Here is a 21,677-nt window from a genome sequence, read left to right as displayed (position 1 = left end):
AAGGGAACAGATTATTTTTTAGTTATGTTGCTCTTTTCTGAGTTTGGAACTAGCAGATACTAGTCTCTAACACCTAGTTTTGATTTGGAGGGCAGTAGGCTTTCCTGTCCTTCTGCCTCTCCTCAAATCTCAATTGCTTTCTGCAGTCTGAAAGAACTGGTTATTGAACTAAAACTGAAAAAACCAGCCTCTCTGTCCCTTTACAGGAGGCTCCTGATACGATTGTTTAGTGAACTGCCCAGAGTGGATGAAACAAGAAAGCAGTGGCTTTCTCTGTTTAGGGACTGATTTTCCTCAAAACTTTACTAGCAAAGGCATACAACTGAAGACTGACTTAAACAAGACCATTTAAAAGAAGGTTTGAAATTATGCCAGCGTATAGTGAGACTTAAACTTGGGCTGTTTTTATTTCCCCTACTCCTGGAAGGATGCTTTTTTATTCCTAGTTTCTGTTTACCTTTACAAAGTATCCAGAACGGTCCTCATGTGGAACTTTTTGCTTAAACTTCTCAAATCCTTGAAAAAACTCTTTGTTCTTTCCTAGGCAGTTCGAATGTTCTTTGGTAACGTGATATTAGCGACATGATTATGCCCAGTCTTCAAATTAAAACATGGATGTCCTTCTAGGCAGAGAAAATATCTAACAAAGTTGTAGATGGCAGGGAATCCACTAAAAACTATAAATCTGTGTCCACATCTATGAAGTGTACATATCCAAAACCATAGCACCAAAATGCTCAATAATGGGAATTTTGGCTTGAGAGTGAGAGTCATAGTGTAATTCTTCAGATGTCAGCAGACCGTTGTTTGGCTGAGTGTGTTTTAAAAGTCATGTAAATTACGACTTGAAAACTTTTACCCAGAAAACTTGGTTATAAGCACTTACTTTTATGAATTGGTGCAGTGGTTGAATGTTTGCCCACATTTAATTCTTCTGAGTAAGCTTGTGCTCTAAGGAACTCTGCTTCTATCCCTGATTTAATTTTTCCATGCTATGGTCATGAAGGAAATTAGGCAACTTCAGTTTTCTTCATCTTTGAAGTATGGAGAATACAATGTCCTTGGTTTGTCTTGTATATTTATCTTACAAATGCTCATCATATTTAAAAGTTTGCATAATGGGACCCTGACCTTAGCAACAGCCTGTAAATGCTGTCATCATACACATAATTCTAATAAAGCTTCAAAATGGTAAAGTTGCCAAAGGATTATGCAAAACCCACAGTGGGGAAGGGAGCCTCGAGAAGATTGCTCTCCAGTCCTTCAGAAATGCTACATTTCTTAGTCCCCACTGTACTTTATCAAACAAGGCTTTCAAAAGCGTAACGAAAATTGAAACGTGCCGGCTCTAAAAATTATTCACTTTTTGCTACAGCACTGAAAGTATTAACGAGACTGTACTCCCCTGCAGTGAACACTGGGACTTTTTGGAAGGTCTGTTTTGCACTGAGAGTCTCTTCCTGGAAATAAAGAAACACCTCTAAATAATCCTTCTCAGGGTGTGCCGAGCAGCAGCTTGTATTTGTGTCTTCCCTCCCCGGGTTGTGTGGTGCAATGCCAGTGCTCAGCGTGACGCAACAGTCTTGGAAATTCTTGGAAAAGCACTTCCGTTTGCTCTAGGTAAAAATTGTGTTGGCAGCAAAACTGACTCTGCTGTTTACAAGCTGGCAGCATTCTGAAATGAGCTCCAAGAAAAGCAGTTTAATGTATGCGGTTCTGCGTATCCATCCAAGATGCAGAGGTGTTTGAGACTGTTGGCCTGTTATTATGGGTGGTGCCTTGGAGAAGGAATGTCTTGAGTATTTCCCCAAGTGTGGACCTCTTTTCAGTAGCTGCAGTCAGCTGGCTTATTCCAGTCAGGCTGGGTCTCCCAGTTTCTGGTTGCTACTTGTAAGTGATGGGTTTAATTGCCGAACTGATATTCCTCAGCTCCTGAGCGAGGGAAAGAGTGACCTGAGTGTGGACAGAGGACCATCAGCTTCACTCTGACAGTCTCTATTTTGGTGCCTAAAACAAAGAGTTGAGTATGAGAATTTTCTTGCCACTGATTTATTGTTTGAATCTGGAAAAATCATTTAATCTGTCGGTACCTCTCTACCTCTGCCTGTGTAAGGCCAGGATATTTTGAAGATGGGCTGAATTTCCATTAGCATTTAATGAACAGTAAATAACAGTAGTAGTTCCCATTGTATAATATTTCACCCTGTTAATCGTGCAGGAGGATTTCAAGCTGAATGCTGTACTAATAATTCAATGTCTTTGTAAGTGGAACCAAAAGCAGAGAAAAGTAGTATATTTGATAGAGCTGTAGTACTGGAAATCGTGCAGTTTTTTAAAAGCTGCATGGAGGTGTAACTAGCAACAAGGATAGTCATGGAAGAAAAAATATTTTAAGGGTCCTGTTGGAACAGTGATCACTGGAGTATGGAATTAAAATATCTGCCTATCCAGAAAAGAGATCCCTTCCAGCCAAAGATCTCAAAATGCTTTCATAATTAGTAATTGGTGACTTACAGCTGTGTCTCTGGCATCTTCATGTAACCTTTTCTGAGATGTTTATATGACTTGCCGAAAGCTGCCCACGGGTTCTTCCCTAACAGAACAGAAGCCATGGCCACAGCCCAACAAACCAGCTTCCTCTCCCAGTATACACAAATAACTGATGAAGCACTTCAGCTTCTCTCTTTCACTTATAGGAAATAAAATCGCCCTCTCCCTTCCAAATTTTGAGAGTTCTTATGAACAGGGACTTGGGCTACATGACACCAGCTGTACCATTTCAAAAGACTTATCAGTAGTTATCTTCTAATGCCCAGAGCATCTAATACCATATGCCAGAGGCCTGGGATGTGCCCCATCCAGTAACTGGTTGGACAAGAAAGGGGGAAAGGAGTCCAGGTGAGTCCAAGCAAGTTTCTCTGTGCATCGACTGCCATTATTCAGAACATTTGCCTATTTGTGCTTGCTTCCTCTGTGGTTACACATGGACTCATGCTACCTCTGTGTTTATCTAAAACAGCTTGGGTTGTACCTTCACCAAAACCTCAAAAACCTAAAGCACCCTCCCTAAACCTTCCTGGAGCAAAAGCAAAGCACATCCCCTTCTGAGGTGGAGGGGAAGCTTCTTCATTACAATGGCTTTGACCATCAAAAGTGATGAGTGGGAGGGTATCTGACAGCATTAGTGCTGTAGATTGACTGGCTGGGGTCACGTTTTTGTAAGTGAGAAGGTAGCAGCTGTCCTTTGAGGCATGCAGGACGCAGCATTTCAGGGGAACTTGCAGATTTTTTTTCCATAAGAACTGCTCCATGCTGTGCCATGCTGCTGTCCCACCCCTCCTCTTCTGTGCCTTGGGAGGGGGGCTGGGGCTGGGTGCCCATCAGGAATGCTGCTGATGGCATGGGGAAAGCAAGTCTGCCTCTGCTAAACTTACACATTACTGGAGACTAACCAGTCAAGTTTGCTGCTTGAAATTTGTTTTAAGTTTCCAGTTTTTTAAATCTTCAGGGAAGGAAGGATGGCAGCATCTCAAGTGAAGTCAGTGTAATGCCAGGATGTGGGATTTCTGTAGTTCAGTGCCTGTCATACTGTTTTTTAAGAAAATACTTGAAATTAAAGAAGTGGAGAAGTAGTATGAACATGGTGGTTTTGCAGTAAAATAAAAAAAATGAACAGTGCAAACTGGTTGTTGGTCAGACCAGAGTCTTCAGGGAAAACTGTCTTTAATAGATGTCATTGTAAGGGTAATGCTGTACTTGGCACCAAAAATTAGATTTAATGCTATAAATGGAGATAAAGCACATTGCAGCAGACAATATACTCCCAGCCCATGTCCCTGGCTAAAGAGCTTGCAATGCAAGGCACAAATAGGTGCCATATAGATAACTGGCTGGGGGGGTCAGATTCTGCAAATGCTTACTCAGGCACTTTGCTTGAACCCAGTGTGACTGCTGGAGTAAGAGCTTGCACAATCCAGCCCTACGAGTGGGGCTGGAGCCTTAGAGCTGTTGGGTAAAACAGAACTGCTTGGGGGGTTTATTTATTTTCCAAGTGCCTGGTGAGGTGGGCTTTAAGTAGAAGCCCGCTTCCGACCCTGACTTGCACACCTGTTTATTTGCTGTAATCACGTGCAACCTAAAATTGCAAAACTCCTGTGGATACCCTAATGATGCCTTTGTAAAGTTTCCCTAGCAAAAATTCAACTGGATTTTAAAAGCACGTGCTTCTTTCAAAACTCTCAGCTCCTGCCAGCCTGGTGGGCTGAGAACATTTCGGAAAAGGTCAGAGGGCCACATCGAGTGCTGTGGGTCCAATTTCCCAGGCTGATTTGTTGCCTGAACTCTTTGAAGGGAGCAGAGCACCTGCAAATCCCCTTCTGGGGATTCCCTTAAAATGTGGGGAAGCCTCCAACAGGTGTGTAGAGCTGGCATGGCCTTGGCCCAAAGTGGGGAGAGGTGTGGCTGGGACACGTCTGAACCTGCACTTGGGCTGGAGCAGGGAATCAAAGGGGCTGGAAGTGGTAGCTGTTCTCAGCTCCTCCCGCTCCCCTGAGCGCAGGGAAGGGATGCTAACCTTCACCAGATGAATTCAGTAGGCTGTTCCCCGTGTTTCTGCAGCCTGGCAGGAGGTAGCAGCGGGCAAGGGAGTTGCAGCTGCTTGTCCCCCCCTCTGAGAGGCAGCGGGTTGGCTGCCGGGGCAGATGCTGACTAATTGTATCAGGAAAGAAGTGGGAGGTGATAGAGCTGATTCAGATCCCTGCTTTAAAAATCCCGAGCCTGGCTGAGTGAATGCCTGATTAATGTATTTTCTTCTCAGATTCATTTGCTTTGAGGTCACAGTTCAGAGGCTCAAGAGAAAACAGTAGAGACATGAGGAGTCTCGCTGGATGTGTGTCACACGCTTGCTGCCCAAGTGCTCTCTGTGTAAAAGGCTTTGACACAGGGAAGTCCCAAGTAGACTGTGGTACTGCTGTGTCAGAGAGGGCTGGCATGTCTGCTTGGGTAGGGGTTTGAATCTTTCTTTTTCTCAGGAGGCAGTTCCCTGGCTGGTATTAAAAAGTTATTCCTTCCGATGGGTCATTGGATCTTCTTCGTAAGACCTTCCTGGCTTATTTTAAACCTAATATTAACAAAGCATTTCTTTTGCCTTCATTGAGAAGAGTGCAAGTACTTCATCTGAGTAGGGAAGAAAAGCACAATTATTCATATTAAGTCAGTCTCTACAGTGAATGACTGAACAAAAAAAGTCCAATTGGAAGAGTACATCAATTCTACTGAGGGCAACAACTTTTAAATTCTGTTCATCCCCAGAAGTCATAGAGAAAATATGTTTTCTTCATCCTGCTTCTTGTCAGAGGATTTGTCAGAAAGAAATATACCTCCTTCCAAATCTAGTTTTTAAAATGTATTTGCTCTTTAAGAACAAGTCGGCACAGTAATCCTGTTTCACGTTAACTGCTATGAAATATGGTTTTAACTTTTTAGCCCTACAGTGGCAGGAAATGGGATTTAAGATTTTTTTTTCCTTGAGTATAAAAGAGTTTGGGAGCAGGATTTAAAAAAAAAAAAATCCTTACAATCCTCTCTCTGAGTCTATTTCCACAGATTACTCTTTCAATTCATTTCATTTGTCTATTATGCAATTTGGTGTATGTTTTTAACTGTGATAGTCTTTAAATGCAAGTTGACACTTTAGATCCCTGTGCTGGCTTCAACTCTTAGTCCATAATGTCTGCTTATTGCAATTTATCCTTTGGTTGTCTAACCTGTGGGATTCTTTGCTTCCTCCAGGGTCCTCAGTTGTGCACATACTTGCTTTTTCCAACCATTCCTACATATTTGCTGTATCACTGTAATCTCTTCATTCCCTGAGCTGTGTCTGTTCCTATCTGTTTTCTCTGTCTCTTTCCACACAAACTTTGCACCATGTTTTGGGCTGTCCTTCATCAATATAACAGTAATTTCTTCACTCTGAGCTACTGCAGACCTTCAGAGAGTCACCAAATAGTTTCAGGTTACATCCATGCAAGTGTTGGTGTGACATCTGTCTGTGCATGGAGACTCTCTTTAGAACAGGATCTGTGTTTCAAAACTCTCTGCAAACACCCTTCCAGTTATAATACCTGAAGGCCACTTGGCAAAAATCTTTTTTTTTTTTCCTGACTTGTATGAAACTGAAATCCCAGTAAATAAAGTATCACTGCAAAATGAAGAACATTCACTCTTAATTGCAGGAAAATCTGGCTGTTCACTGAGAACGTCCTTCAGCTTCCCTTAGTATAGTTTTTAATATTTGATTAATTCTTTGGGAGCAGAAGAATCATATGATAAAGTTTTAAGGAATATTCCAAAAGAGACAAACTTGTATGTGTTGCTGCTTTGTCTTGCCAGATACCAGTGGTTAGATTGAAGGTTTTGATTGTACAGTTCCCACTTATTCTTGACATCAAACCTCCAGCTTATGTCAATGTCTTGCTTTCCAGAACGGCATGTCCTTACATCTGGGGGAAACTTGTGACTGATGAAAGCTTTGATATCAACTGCTCTCAAATCCCATTGAAATCAGTAAGTTGAGGGTGCTGATTGCTAAAAGATGCAATTTGCAGATCAGATCCCTCCTGCAGTTGGGTCACAGACCTTGGAGAGAAGCAGTAGATTGTCTCAATCCCTGCAATGGACAGTCCTCAGCCTTCTCATTAAATTGTTCATTATTTGCTATACACATATATGCACTCTTTCTCTATTTTAAATATAGGTGAATAGTACTAGACATGAGTGTTTCTGTGTGCAATAACTGAACTCAGTTACTCTTGACTTTCAGTTGCAACAGGAAAAAATGAGGTTTGGTACTTAGTGCTGAATAGCAGAGGCCAACTCATCAAGTTTTTCTATTGCAAAAATGCTTGGTCTGAATTTCTTAGAGTTTGTCTGTAATGGTCCAGGGACATGACAGCACACGTGGAGCACATGAAGGGGAAGACACAGGACATGAATTTTTCTGCAGGTTTTAACAAAGCCAGAATCTTCCATGCCCTCTGCTCTGCCACACAGAACAAAAGCCCTGGGGGGGTTGTTTCTAAAGTCATTTGAGAGCTGCCAGCACAAAATGAAAGCCCCAAGGGTTTCTCCAGTCATTGAAGGGGCATCCACCACCTATAAATGTGAAAATGCAACTGAGCTGCACTTTGAAAGTGAGAGGGCAGTGGCCTGGCACAGTCACTGGGGAGTCACTGAACTGTCAAGACTGACACAATGTGAAACTCATGAACTTGTGCTTAAACTAGTTCTTTGTTTAACCGGTGTGTGATTTACTGTGTGCTGGTGGCTCATGGGCCCCACATCCCAAATGTTCCCCTACCACCCTCCCCATATCTGTGCATAAGCCAACTCCCCTTTGGGGACACTTGATGTGGCACAAAGCCTGTTGGAAAATCCCAAATGCTTCATTTTAGACCCGGGCATGTAAGACCCGTGGCTCTAACAGGAAACTTGAGTTTTCATCCGCTGATTTTTACGAGGGACTTGCCCACTGCTGTGTCTGTGTGGCCCCCGGGAGCGTGGGGCCGATCCCAGGGTGGGCTCCATGGAACACGTGTGCAGGCCTTGGCAGGGAGCAGTGCTCTTGCTTTCCCGGGGGTCTCAGCAGCTCCCCCTGAGCAGGCAGGGCTGAAGTGCTGTGGGAGGAGTGGGAGGGCAGCGTGGGCAGTGCCAGGTCCCCACTTCAGCCCTCTGGCTGGATTCCTGGCTGCCTGGATTCCCGGCAGGCAGAGCTGCTGCGTGGCCTCTGTCACGGACAGTTGCACCTGATGTGTGGGAGTTACTTGGCACCTTGTGGATGTAGTTTCCCATTGATTTTTGGTGGAATTGATTTATAGAGCTATTTAATGGAATTGATTCTTTTTACAACTTTTTTCCCCTCTTAAAGACCAATTGTTTTTCTTGAGTGATGGCTGCAGGTTTGTGTTTAGGTATTAATATATGCTCATGCACCCACAGTCTCAACCATGTTCTCTCTACTCGAACTGCAAAAGAAAGTCTCAATCTCAAACGCCATCTCCAATTTTAATATTATATTTGATGTATGACCTGGAATAAATTAAACGTGCTAGAACTTGCAAGATGAAATCCTAGTGGTGGGTATAACCACAAAGCAGTGTTCTATTAAGCCAAGGACTGTCGAGAATGTCTGTTGTGGTTGTGTCTGGGTTACGAGTGGCTCCCTTTGGTTTAGTGTAGGTGGATATTTTTATTCTGCCTGGCTTGTGAACAAGGAGATGAAACTTCAGAATATACCTACAAGAAGAGTAAGGCTCTGCTGACTTTTCCTTTACAAGCCCATAGGTAGGAACCACATTTTTATCCTAAACCCAGTATTTGTATTTAATGTATTTCATTGACTGTCACTCCAAAGTGGTTTGTATTAAGGAAATATTATATACTATACCTGGAGGAATACTATGAGAAAGTGTGAATATCATAATTCTCTGTTACTGTCTTGTAGTTTGCAGGTCAGTTCTGTCAGTAAGTTTAAGTGGCAAATTTGTATTGTGGTTTTGGGCTTCTTTCTTATTTCCTTCCTTTCTTTATTTTTCCAAGAAGCACTGAAATAAATATGGGCAGGACCATAGCTCTGGGTAGGACACCTAAATTTCCAGATTACAGAGACTTAAACATGTGTGCTGAGGGCATAGGATCCAGCTAACAGCTGCCTGTCATGATACAATAAAATAATCTCTGAATTAGCCAGCACCCAAGTCATACAAGATATTAGTAATCCAAAAGTACCTCCTTGAACGGCAAAGTGAAACAAACATCAACTGTCACTGTTGTTGTGTGTGATCCCTGTGTGAAATTTGGCTCAGCAATTTGGCAGCTGTATGTAGCACTAACTGGATCTTCCAAGTGGTGGTCTGATGTAGCCCTGAGCATAGTACATTTGGGTAATCTAGTTATCACCAGAGAAGTGACAGAGATAGAGTCAGCAGGACTCAACATCCTATTTGAATAGAAAAGCTCTCAACTTCATGACTGCTTATCAAAACTTCCACCCTTGGCCAGATGTAATCTGGAGCCATCTAAAAACTGTATTGAGAATCCAGCAGGGCCCACTCCTGTGCATTTACCTGTGAGTTTAACAGGATGGCCAAGAATAATATCATTAGGATGCTGAGTGTGCAACTGCTGAAGGAGTGGGTTGTACATATGAACAAAGCTTAGCAGGAAAACTGTAGATGGTAGATGCATGATGCAGAGCAGATAATAGCAGAGTATCCGGTTGTCCTGTATCTGCAACTCCAAATCCCACACACCATTAACTTTGGAAAAGGACTCCAAATGTAAGCAAATTGCTCTGACCCAGATTTTAAACTGGTAAAGGAACTTGAATTCACATGCAAGGTAATATGGGCCCTTTTGCAAAACATGGTATTTAAATGTGGCTTGCTTAGAGAAAGTTCCAACAACAATCAACCTTCACTGTGTCCCAGAAGACTGCCAAGACTTTATTCAACATCTTAGTGATCCTAAATGGCAGTCTTGGAGAGGGAAAACTGTATCGTTACTTTGTAAATGAAACCTGCAGCAGCTGAATTATACCGTAGTTTTACAGAGGTGTTTTATATACCACAGCCATATTGTAAACTACATTTTGTTTGCTTGGAATTATCCTAGTGATTTGTAGTCTGTCTCTGACAGATGTGTCTCTCTCTAACCATCACATGCCCTAAGCAATTATGCAGAGTTAACAAAACCTAGAGAAGGCAACTGCTCTTATCTGTCTTGCCCCATGCCAAGTCTTTGCCTTCCACTCTCTGCTGAGAAATAGTAGAAATTCCAGGCATTCTTTGGAAGGGAGAGGGTTAAGTTTAAAGAGAAGGGTATCTTGTCTTTCACCACTACTGGGTTGGAAAAATTTTAACTGTGCCTGCTCCCCAGAGGTGCTTTATTATGGGTGTGATGATATGGCCTTGGCATGCCCTTGTGGGATAGGTTGGACACTAAGGATCTGTGCTGCCAAGGTTCTTCTTTGTCATATGGACAGATTCTAGCATCGTGATTCTCAGAATATCAGAAAGAGCACTTACATGAGAATACATGATTTCATGTATTTCATGTGTTATGTAAATTGGACTATGCTTGGTTTAGGGACTGCAGAACCCTAAGGCTGTCACTGGGCTGTACAGGCACAATCTCTTCCCTGAAGAATGTCCTGGTCTAAATGGACAGTAAAGGCAAAAAGGGGAGAGAGGAAGCAGAGACACAAAGAGATGCATTATTTGGCCAAGGTGGTGTGACAGATGTAGAGAACCAGGAAGAGAACCTCAGCTCCTTCAGTTCCAGTTTACTTTGCCACCAGAACAGACTACTGTTATTACAGCACTCTCTTTTACATCCCTACTCTTCCAACTAAATTAACTTTCCTTGCCTCAAGGACTGACATAGTCCCTGTACAGTCTTCTGGCATATTTCAGCTATTCCAGAGAACTGGAACAACAAGCACACAAACAAGTCACTGCACACTGACTGATCATTGCTTACTCTCTGTATGTGAGGCTTTAGCTCATGGCAGTGAAAGGTAATCAGCTAAAACAGCTCTGTGCTCAGGACAAAGCCACCGCATGAGTAGAAGCTGCCTCTGGATTTGCACAGCTACACATCATTCTTGCTGGCCCTGGAGATGCTTACCTTGTGTTTGGGTCTCCTGGTTCCTGATGCTGTGCACACAGGGGTGTAAGGCCAGGCAGAGCCAGTGCCACCTCAGGCTGCCCTGGCCCCATTTTGGGCACTCATGGGTACTTTACCTGGGTTGTACCTGAGTTGTAGCCAGATCTGCCATTGTTATAATGGTGTAAGTTGTTCTTGAGTGCATAACTTAAAAAGAACAACATCTAAGTCTCAGAACACAGAATAGACCCCATTTTTATGAGTCTCCTTGAGACAGAGTGGCAATAATAAGAAACAAATGCAGATTGTTACTGTCCCATACTCTGCCCTGACTCCATGTGATGGTTTTATCAGAAAGCTCTTGTGCTTGCCCGCTCCAGCCTTGCTGGTGTTATAAATTCCTTGCCAAACTCCTGCCTTACTAAGAGTTCAAGGGACTGCATTTCTGTAGTGTGTGGACTTGGAAAGTTATGAGATGGAAACAAATATTCCTGCTCCGGAAGATGGTAAACAGGACCAAACAGTTACTTACTCTTTGTGTGTTGCCTTGGTAAATTTAAAGACTTTTGTGTATTAAATGATGCAATAGCAAATTCCTTACAAAAAATAAAATGTCTGTAATCACCTAATGGTTGCTCTGGTTCTAGTGGTGATGTGGCATTGAATATCTCTTGGTTTGGCTTCCACAGTTCAGGAGTGAGGGGAACTGGAATGGTGTTTACTGAGCCAATAAACTTCTCACTAAACATAATTCATGAGCTCTAGCTGGCTAATAACCAGGATCTCAATGCTCTAACAGTTGGCCCCATACATTTTAAAACAAAGCTTTATTTGAAGTGAAAACTTTTAGAAAAATAAACTTGAGGATTTAGTGGCCTCTAATATTGTCCACCTCCCCAGGCCGTGAGAGATCTCATAACTAGAGAGTGCATTTTAAAATATTTCTCTTGCAGTCTCTCTGTGCTAAAAGACTGCTTGCTCCAGAGATTCTTTCAGCATCCTTTTTTGTTCGTTGCTCCCAAAACTTAGAGGAATCCATACACTCCTTTTAAAATAGCACTGTGCAGCGATTTCCCCCCCAATTTGTCTTTAAAAAGTGTTTCTGCTGACCCTTTGAGTACTCTAGGCAATCAGCATTTATTCAGCTATAAGAAAAAGGGGAAGAGCTGAAACAAGGCTTACTCTCTTTAAGATGGCATTTTAAAAATTATTTCTGTAACCTTTCTTACAGTCCTAGTTTTTCTCTGGAGAGATCTTCATCTGAGCAGGTTTATTTAAACACTTGCTAGATTATGTAGCAGGGTTTCCCTTCCTCTCCTCATGAATGAAGACCTGTGCTTCTGCAGGTTCACTCAAGGAGCACTCCTCCTTGGAGCACTACAGAACTTCAGATTTGGATTGGTCTCAGATCCCCACCATTTCCCCGTGTGTAGAAGAGGATTCTTGTGTTCTGTGTTTGTTTAGTTTCTCATGAATGAATTTTCCATTCTTAAAGAATCCCAAGCAGTTCTCAGTGCGGTGTGGGTGAGTTCTGCTCTCTGGGGCATGTGTAATTTGTACTGGGGGCAGAGCACTTCATTTTTAAGGACTGGGTATCAGTTAATTTAGATTTCTGCTATTGGTTTTACCTTCTTGGGGAGGTCTTGCCACTCTGCTTCAGCTTCTTTCTTGGAGGATGACGAAACAACGCCTGCCTGCCTCCTGTCAGATGCTTTGAAGTCTGTAGATGAAAGATACCATATGAATGCAAAGTACTTGCCAGTTAATGTCAGCAAGTCATTTTGCTTGTACCTTGATGGAAAAAGCTTTATTGTCAGCTTACAATGAATGGATCTGCATATGCACCAGTAGTTCTTTCCCTTTTACTTAAGTCTTCTGGAGGATTGTATTGACTACCTCTCAGAAAGACAGAGGGAGGTTAAATACCAAGCAATAAAAGATTATCGAGGAAATTTCTTGTCATTCGATACCTTAAAGATAATACTTAGTAATATTTTGAAAAGGAAGGAAAATAGTGACTATGCACAAGGAGTTCCTACTAAATACTGTCTCATTCCCTGTCTTTCAGGGATTATTTTCTCAAGCAGAGCTAAGCCTAGTTCCATCAATGCATAGAGAACTTCTATTATTATACACTGATTTGATAAGATAATATAATTAGTGTCTTGGTCCATTGATGCAGACCTCTACTGTCCAAAACCAACACTAGGTTATTAAATCAATTCTTATATTTGTTACAGTAATAAGATAAACCAGCATTATTTAGATACCGCTTGTCTAAACTTAGATAAGTTGTTCAACCGTATCTGTGCTTGCTTATCCACATTCTGCTGCTGTTTTTAAAAACCAGCACAAATTCACGAGGTAGGTGCAGGCTTTGGATTTCCTGGTGTTTATTGTTCGGTGTGGCAGGGTCTTCCCTGTCAGTCATTTGTGTCTTGTCTGTGTGGCTCTGCCTCCCCTGCAGCAGATGGGCAGTGAGGAAATGAGGGCTCCAGTGGATAAATGCAGCAGCAGCAGCTGCTTTCAAGAAGGGTATCCATGAGCAGGCCTCAAGTGAGATGGTGCCTGGGCAGCTAATCTGGGCAGATATCTACTGGCAACTTCTGCTGACACACAAGTTGGGAGACCTGGAAGTGACGGCTAAACTGGCACAGAGCCAAAGTCAACAGGGAGAAGAATTTTTAGGTAGAAAGGCAGGTCTGAGTTTCCCACATTACAGTTGTCTTGGGGAGCCTGGGAGCCTTCTGGCTCCAGAGAAGGAAGAAAGAGGCTTTGCCAAATGCCCATTTCAAGTATAAACACTATCCCAAGCCCCTAGTTCATAGAGTGACACAGGTATTTATTATTCTGCTGGACGTGGGTCGACTTAGTCAAAGATTGCAGGGAATTGGTATTGTAGGTAACCTTTGATGTGTTTTACCTTTTTTTTTTTGGCACTAGAGGCACAGATCTTGTAGGATAACTGACTCAGCCTGATGTTGAGGGACTGTGGTATCTAGTGAGATCTGTTTTAAATACTGCATTTTGTATTAACTTGGGCTGCACACCACAATTCTGCTCCTGGTTTTGTAAGACATTTATTTGCATCGGAACATCCTGCTTCTCGCATGTGTGAGGACTTCCAGGGTGAGAGCTGAGCCCTGCTCAACTTTGTTCCCAAATTCTGCGGTGGAACACAGGACCCTTTGAGAGTGCAGAGGGCCAAGTTGTGCTGCTCTGTGCTCCTGGTGTTCTGCTTCATGACTGGGCAGGGCCAGATGGAGAGGAAAGGCTATTTAATGGGGCCGTGTGTTATTGGAAATTGCCATCTAACATTCCTCGCTTTCCCCAGTGTGTTCTCCCCCTTCCAGGGTGGAATGCAGTAATTGCCATACCAGAAAGAAGCCATGATCTGTCTGCCTAGCCTGGCATCCTTTCTCCAAGACAGGCAAACACCAGATGCTTGAGGGAAAGGTACAAGAACTCCTAAAACAAACAACTATGGTATAACTTGTGCGGAGAGGAAGTCAGTGGTTGGTTATGCCCTGAGGTGAGGGAGTTTCTGGCCTTTACTGAGTGTTCTGTGTAGCTGGCTATTCACTATCACATATGATGTGCTTTTAAGCCATTCTTGTGGACTCCCTGCCTTGAGCTGGGGACCAAGGAACAGCACAGGTCAGCTGCACCCCTGTGCACTGTGCTGGAGTGGTCCTCAGTCTCAAACTTTAGGAGGGATAGGTGTAGCAAGGTGTGTGATCTGGCTCCAGTGAGTGTTGCTGATCTTGTTGCCTGTAGAGGAGGGATCACTCCAGGCTGTCAGTCACATCTGTTTATTTTGTTTGCTGGTTTCGAGTGCTGCTTTTTCTCCATTTCCTGTTGTCAGCAGCCCCTGGCTCTTGTGCTGAAAGCATAACCTGTGTTGCCTGTTGCTTTTTCTGTAGTGCTCCATTTTGCATGGCTCTGTCCTCTGCTCCAAGTCACTCCTGCCTTTACCTGTGCAGGAGCCTTTCTGTGCTGTACTTTTGAGCTGTATCTCATGTCTTCCCTGTGTATTGGCCCTGATGAATATACTGGATGTTCCTGATCCTTCAGTAGCTCTTCCTGGAGAGGATCCTGATAGTCTGTGTTCCAGGTGGTATTACCAAGTGACAGGATTTACTCTGTTCAGTAAAATGTGATCTGAGCTCCTCCCTACTCAAACACAAGAGCAGGAGGGTTGGCTCCACTGGTGCTCAATCAAGGTCACCAGTAAGGGACCACTGAACCTCTACTGGAAGTCATGATAAGAACTACCATGTGGTTCCCTCCCTCCTGGTGTTCTCCACTGGCCGAATCTTTCATCACAGGCTCCAATGTGAACAGCCCGTACTGCACATGGACACTGCTGGTAACTGGTGTGAAACAGCCTCCAGCAACTGAAAGCCTGGGTAGAAATGAGAAAGACCTCAAGCAATGGCTTCATTGTCTGGTGCTGATGGAGCAGTCAATAATATGCAGGACCTGTGTTCACCTCAGGGAGGAGGAAGGGGAGAGTGCTCTTTTTAATTATGTGTTGCTAATTCTTTCCCAACCAGCCAGCCTGGGATTTCCTTGCATTCTGAGGCAGTGCTTTCATCTGTCTCCTGTTTAACAATCTAGACTTGCTTGAGAAGTTGGTTTTCCTTCTTGTGGAAGATTGCATTGGAGACAGAGTGTTGTTTACTTAATATCTATAATAAAAATCCTTTATCCTTTTTATTGCTTCCTCTACAACTCAAAAAGGAGTGGCATGGAAAGTAGCACATATTCTGTAGGAAAGATCTTTTGGGCTCTGGTAACTAACCATAGTTACCAGACCACTCTCGCTTCAAGCAGTTGGCCAATCTCCCTTGTGCTACCTGGACTTCTGTAGTCTGTGGTTCTGATTTGCTGCAAGCTCTCCCAGCAATCCCAGGTGAAGTGAAGCAGAGAGGTTAAGTCTCCTTTCCTAAACAACAGCTAGAATTTACCATTACTTGCCATTTCTGCTCCGTGAAATGACCCTTTGATGAAGAAATATTGTGTCCAAGCAATTAGCTGGGTAGTGTATGACCCTTGGTGAAGCTGTAAGAGCTCTGTACTGCTTAGGTAAGCTGGAAACATACCTGGATGCTCACAAACAACACCACAATCTCGCTTCTAAAACTTGAGAATTATCCTCTGTTAGGTAGTCAGAGTAGTGGCTCATGGAATAGTGGAGGCCAAATCTAGATCCAGGTCCGTTGTTGCAGATGGGGCTGGGATCTGGTGTCTGGCTTTTCTCAAAGTAATGATGTGAATGTTTCTTATGTGCTGTTGCCTTTCCCCTTTTTTATGATATCAGTGTTCTTTTTTCTTCTGATATTTTAAACAACACACAAGTGGGGATACTTCCTATGCCACATTGGGCTCCAGCATAGCATGTAACTTCATTATTTGTTCAACCCACTAATACCTGCTTGGGCATTCTTAGAATTAAAATGCTCTTAATTCAGTAGAATGAGATAAAACTAAGTTCCTTTTAATACTGGCTGAGTTGTCTGTACAGAGATATAATGTGGTTTAGCTAATTCACTTTAAATTCACAACTTCAGTTAATCTGAATTAAGTTTCCCAAGTCCTGCTTAATTTAGAAAAAGCTGCTGCTGTGGAAAGAGCAATGGACTCAGCCCTGCCCCGAGGCATCCTGGCATGCAGCTCCCTGGTTCAGACACAGACTTTCTGGGCATTAGCAAATTGTCTACCACATCCTTTTCTTCTCCTCTCAGAACTCCTCTGTGCCACCTCCTACAATTGAGGTTTCTGAGCCATTGCTCTGAGTAACTTGCTCTGGTTTTGTTTGCTGTGTAGCTGAGGACACAGTCTTTCAGCCACTGTCACCACTTGGGAACTGGGAAAGTTAAACTTGTCCTGAAAGCAGTCATGGACACACCCTTTGGTTTGAAAGGCCTGTCCAGTGGCTGCTCCCTGCCCAGGCCAGGTACAGAGCAAGAAGCAGAACAGGAGATCTCTCCACTCTGGCACAGGTTTGTGCAATAAAACCCGACTTGTGCTGTGTATATCTGGGAAGCCTAACCATGAGAACAAGTCTTTTAGGGTCAGAACTGAGCTCAGAGATTTGCTGAAAATATGTGCTTTTCTCCTCAGAAATGATTTTGTGGTCATGTTACACTTTTCCTATGAAAAGAGAAACTAGTCATATGCCTCAAATAAACCCATTTAGGATAAATCCCTAAATGAAACTTGCTGTTTGCCAGATGCAAGGAGTGCTGGACCATGTGAATTCTGACTGCGAGTTTCACCCAGTTCAGTTTGTTGGACTGTTTTCCAACTCTTGCCGTAATAGGAAACTGTTCACAGAATTGTATTGTCTCATGGGCTGCTGGTTGTGCTCAGAGGTCAGCTGGAGAGGGATCCCTCTAAGTTGGATCCCTCTAATTTTTTTTTCAGTTGGAATTTCCAGTATGTTCATCATGGATATTATATTTCACTCCACCTGTGAGTTAGAGAGAGACAGATACAGGGGAGGGCATTTTCTATGGGCCAGTTGATGAATTCATGTTCCTTCCACCTGGCAAAGTCACACCTGACATGCTGAAGTCTCCAGAAGCCCTGAAAGCATCGTGCACTGTGCGTGTGTGCTATAAATAAACTTTAAAAAACATAATTTAAAAACACCTCTGGCAAAGCACATGCTTAACTGAAACTTGCCTGGTGAAGGTTGACTCAGGGGTGTAGGAAGGAGATGGGGAAAGAGCAAGTGGGAGGAAATAAATGGAACCTGCTGTCAGAGAAAAGCCACTTGTTTGTAATTTTCAGGCTGTCCAAGCTCTTGGCATGCCAGCCTTGGGAGATCCCCAGTGGCTTTCTGGATGTTTGCCCTTGGCATGCATGTTTGTGCCTGAACTGAGAATTCAAGTATTAACAAAACTGCACAAGCAGGGTTAGTTAACCTGTTAGAAAAGGATTAGATATCTTGGAATCATGGTTGATTCTCCAGTTCTAAGAATCCAGATAGGTCCTGCTGACAGTCTCCAATCAATTAGACAGAATAATTTCAACAAGTCCTCCTAATGAATTTTTATGTGTTCAACCCACAACTTGGATAGCTGCATCCCTTTATTTTAAATGGACAATACTTTTGATCTGCACAGGACCAAAGGAGGTTTGGGGAGATGAAACTCTCCTAGGGTAAGATACTAAGCCTGATAGTATCTGTGGAGGTATAATCTGCACTGCTGCTGTCTCAAAGCAGGTCTGGCTTACTTGTTTGTTTTTTAAGTTGTATGAAAACATGATGCACCTGCAAGCAGGAAAATAAGTCTTCCATGCCAAAGCCTCTTCAGGTGGGCCACTAAGGGGTTAAAGGCATTGCCCAGTTCTGAGGAAGCTTGTTTCAAGGCAGGCATTGACTGCAGTAAGGTTTTGTTGCAGACACAGGATGATGTGCTTGCAGCAAAGATTGCAGGCTTATCAGTAAAGATAAACATGCAAAGGCTTCCAAACCCCTGTGTCCCTGCCACTTGTTTGGGATCCTTTTTCAGAGACCAAGAGAAAATACAAGATCTTCTTCAAGATAGATGCTACTTCCAAAGGGGCAGCCAGCAGACTTTGTAGAAAAAGAGACTGTGTATTACTGTGTGGTTTGGAACAGGTACAGGAGATATTAGTTTACCTGATTCAAAATAGTACTTGAGACCTTACAGTATCATGTGGGGTTGGCTCTTTCCCCTCACTCATTAGTCTTTTGCTGAGTGCCCAACTGCTGGACAATGTTGGGTTTTGTTGCCCTCACTTAGTTACTTGCCATGGCTAATTTCTGCATGTGGCTTTGTGCTGCCAAGCAATCTCCAAGCTGTACTACCCATTTGTTTGCCATTTCTCACAAATACTTTGAATGTTACTTTATTTTAATCCTGGTACTGAGAGGAGGGGAATGGAGATAGTGTTTCTGTTAAAAATGTACAGGATCAGCTACAGAATTTTTGGGCACAGAACAGACCTATTGAGCTGTCTGAAAAAACAGTTACAATGGTAATATTAGGTATAATTATGGTGTAGCCTTGGAAATAATACATTTTTCTTTATTTCCCTCTCTTCTTGCTTCCGTCACCAAATACTGCAAAGCAGGAGATGCAGAAATCAAACACCTGGCTTCTTGAGGTTGAATTCCAAAAGTCTGCATTGAAAAATGCAGAAATTATTCCAGATGGGTGAGGACTGGCACTCCCTCTCTGTCCAGGAAAGTCTGTGCCATTCTGCAGGCTCAGCCTGGGTCCCTCTGTTTTGCCACCGAGTCTGATTGACACTTACATGTGTGTGGCCCTTTTACACAGCAGTGGACTTAAGTTTGAAAATCCAGACATTTTTGGACTGTGACAACAGTTGGTATGGTGTTTCAATCCGTATTTTAGTTTTTTAAACTTATATATATTATTTTAAAAGGGAGTGTAGCAACTTATTGCAAAAATCAGAGAGGAGAACAGTTTATAAAAACAATTTAAAAGTTGCTCCCAGTTGAGTGAGTCTTCGAATGTGGAAAAAGGGACTTTTAAAATTTAAAGAAATTCTCTTAAACTTGCAATGTGATAGATAAAGCTCCTTCTGAGAATGTGAAAATGTGGGCTCCATGTGCTAAAGCTATTTGAAAAGAGGTGTGAGTGAAGGGGCTGAGGTTGGTGTGAACGTCAGACTTCCTGCCTTCTGCACTTTCTGTGTCGCAGCTGTAGCACGTTCATAGCATGGCCCTTCTTTTAAAAGGGACTCAGAACTGGCCCTGCCTTTCAGGAAAACACTCCTTGCTGCAGCCAGAAACTCTGGCCCATTGCAGGATGACAGGAGGAAGAGCTTTGTTACTAGCTTGTGTTTGATCTTAGCTGCTGTTTTTTCTGCTCTCGGTAGCATGCTAATGATACCTGTGGGAGGTGAAAAATGGGTGAATTCCTGCTAGGGTGCGGACAAGTTCGCAGTTTAGTTCTTGTCCTCTTCTTCCCCTCTGGTAAAAATTTTGGGGGCTGTCCCAGATACATAAATAGGAACTTTTTCCTAGAATAATTTTCTGTCTTACATCTGCTGAGGACTCTGAATCAGAAAGGCAGTAAGCAGTTGACTCAGTTTGTTTTGTCTCCTCTCCCCCTTTCTTATGTTTGAAATTATGAGTATTTATGGGAAATGACTGGCTTGAAAGTCTAGGACAAGTCTGAGCTGCCCATAAGCCATTCCTTTGCTTTGTTCAGTTTTTCCTTGTTTAAAGTTTCAAGCTGAAATGTCAAATCCATCCTGAGTTCCACTCTGTTTGCAATGCCAGAGCTGCCAGTTTCACGTTTCTTCCTTGTGATTCTCTACGTGTTATCCCCCTCTTGGTATCAGAGGACCCAGCAGCGTGGGCACGCTGCACCCTGGGTCAGGAGAACAGGGTGGTGGTGGAACAGAAGGTGCCAAAGCTGGAGGCAAATACACCCCAGTGTCTTCTGCTGCCCAGGGAGAGGGTCTGCAAGGCCGCGATAAGGGGTGGGAAGAGAGCAAGAGGGCTGGGTGGGCCCCCAAAGGTGGTGATCTGGATGCCAACATATCTTGCTTCAGCTCTGCAAGGAGCAGCACGCAAGTGCTTCAGAGGGAGGGCTAGTTGTGGTTTGTGGTTTAGGGAGTTGACACAAATAGTCTCTGAACCTTTTTTTAAGGCCCTGCAAAGGAGTGTTCTCTCCAGGGAACTGGAGCCTGTCCTCCTTGGTGTAGTCCTTTCCTGCTTAGCAGGTTCGAGGCTGTGCTCAGAGCAAGCAGTCATGGCTGTGACAGAAAGGCTTAGGAAGTGGGGTTTAACATCCTACATAGTTTGTGCTATGTTAGAGTTAGATTAGGATGGACATGTCTGTAATTAAACGTTTGGGTTTCTGTTCCTAAACTACTGTTGTAAACCAGCAGTAACTTCTGTGGCAGGCAACCTGTGACAATATTTTTGTGCCCAAGAACTGTGTGGGCCTGGCTATTTTTTCCCTCTTTCAGTAAGTGCACTGTGTAACGTTTTTGTGGACAGAAAATACAGAGCAGTGTGTTGACCTTCATTGCTGATCAAACTTCAGTTGCACCCAGATATAACTGATAGCAGGTCTTACCTGGCTTTGCTTTCTGTCAGTGCACGTAGGTGGTCACATGGAGGGGAAGTGAAATACTTCAACAATATATACAGCACAAATGCCTGGATGGAATAAGAGAAACAAAGTGTGTCAGAGGGGAAAACGCCTTGCAAATCTTTCAAATTCAGTGAGAAAACATTCCCATAGTTCAGGTATTTCATTCTGCATGAAGGCTGGTGCTGAACCTGGTAAATGTCATCCAGATGGAGAGATATCACTACCTAGTACTAAAATACCAGCACTCTTCTTGGCCTGTACTGTGCTCCCTGTACCTGGCAAAGCACTGGTTATGCTCATCTCCCAGCCTGCTTCCCTCCCAATTGAGAGTTCTACAGGGATGACCAAAGGGAATCTTAGTGATACTACTAAGAAGCCTATTTGCTTAAGGGGGCATATGTACATCTTTTAACAATCTGGTTGTGTACCTCCTTTGTGGGAGGATCCCTGACCTTATACAGAGAGGGACAAGTGCTAATTAACTTAATTCTGGGAACAGGAGGTGGTATGACCTTTTCCAAAGTGATTCTTTTGGGCTAGAGTTTACAGAGAGGTATTTGCTAGGACTGATGCCTGGGTTTGCTATAAAAACATTATTCATACAGAAGTGTAAAATTCCCTGGTGTGGCTGGGGGAAGAAATTAACCTCCCATCTCTCTGTTTTGGGTTCATGGTTCCTTGCCTAAAAATTGTTGGCACTGTGTCCAGGTTTATATTATTTAGTATCAAAACACAGTTACATTTTCTGCCATATCTTTTAGCACTGAAGACAGCAAGTAGATCCAAGTTAATAGACCATTGTTTTGGCCACCACTCACCCTGTTGTGAACATGCCATCCTTTATAGGCAACCCAGGAGGAAATTAATTTCTGGGGCTTTTTTTTTTTTCCCTAGCTATCAAGGTGT

The 21,677-nt window shown here is 43.2% G+C and overlaps 1 protein-coding gene and 1 long non-coding RNA gene across 2 annotated transcripts in view; one reads left to right on the top strand and one right to left on the bottom strand.

The window, feature by feature from the left end:
- The window catches only part of HIC2 (HIC ZBTB transcriptional repressor 2), a 71,879-nt gene that overhangs the window by 6,519 nt on the left and 43,683 nt on the right, over positions 1–21,677 (top strand). The gene's annotated exons all lie outside the window — the stretch shown is intronic.
- The window catches only part of LOC127470390 (uncharacterized), a 155,186-nt gene continuing 144,740 nt past the window's right edge, over positions 11,232–21,677 (bottom strand). The window contains exons 7-8 of the long non-coding RNA XR_007904284.1: positions 20,754–20,836; positions 11,232–12,382 (exon numbers count right to left, since the gene is read on the bottom strand). This is a non-coding gene — a long non-coding RNA (uncharacterized LOC127470390). The remainder of the gene's footprint in view (positions 12,383–20,753; positions 20,837–21,677) is intronic.

The sequence above is a fragment of the Manacus candei genome, unplaced genomic scaffold (assembly GCF_025592945.1).
Source record: "Manacus candei isolate 608988 ecotype Guabito, Panama unplaced genomic scaffold, ASM2559294v1 h1tg000020l, whole genome shotgun sequence".
Classification (NCBI taxonomy): Eukaryota; Metazoa; Chordata; class Aves; order Passeriformes; family Pipridae; genus Manacus; species Manacus candei.
This window is presented reverse-complemented; position numbering and strand designations above follow the sequence as displayed.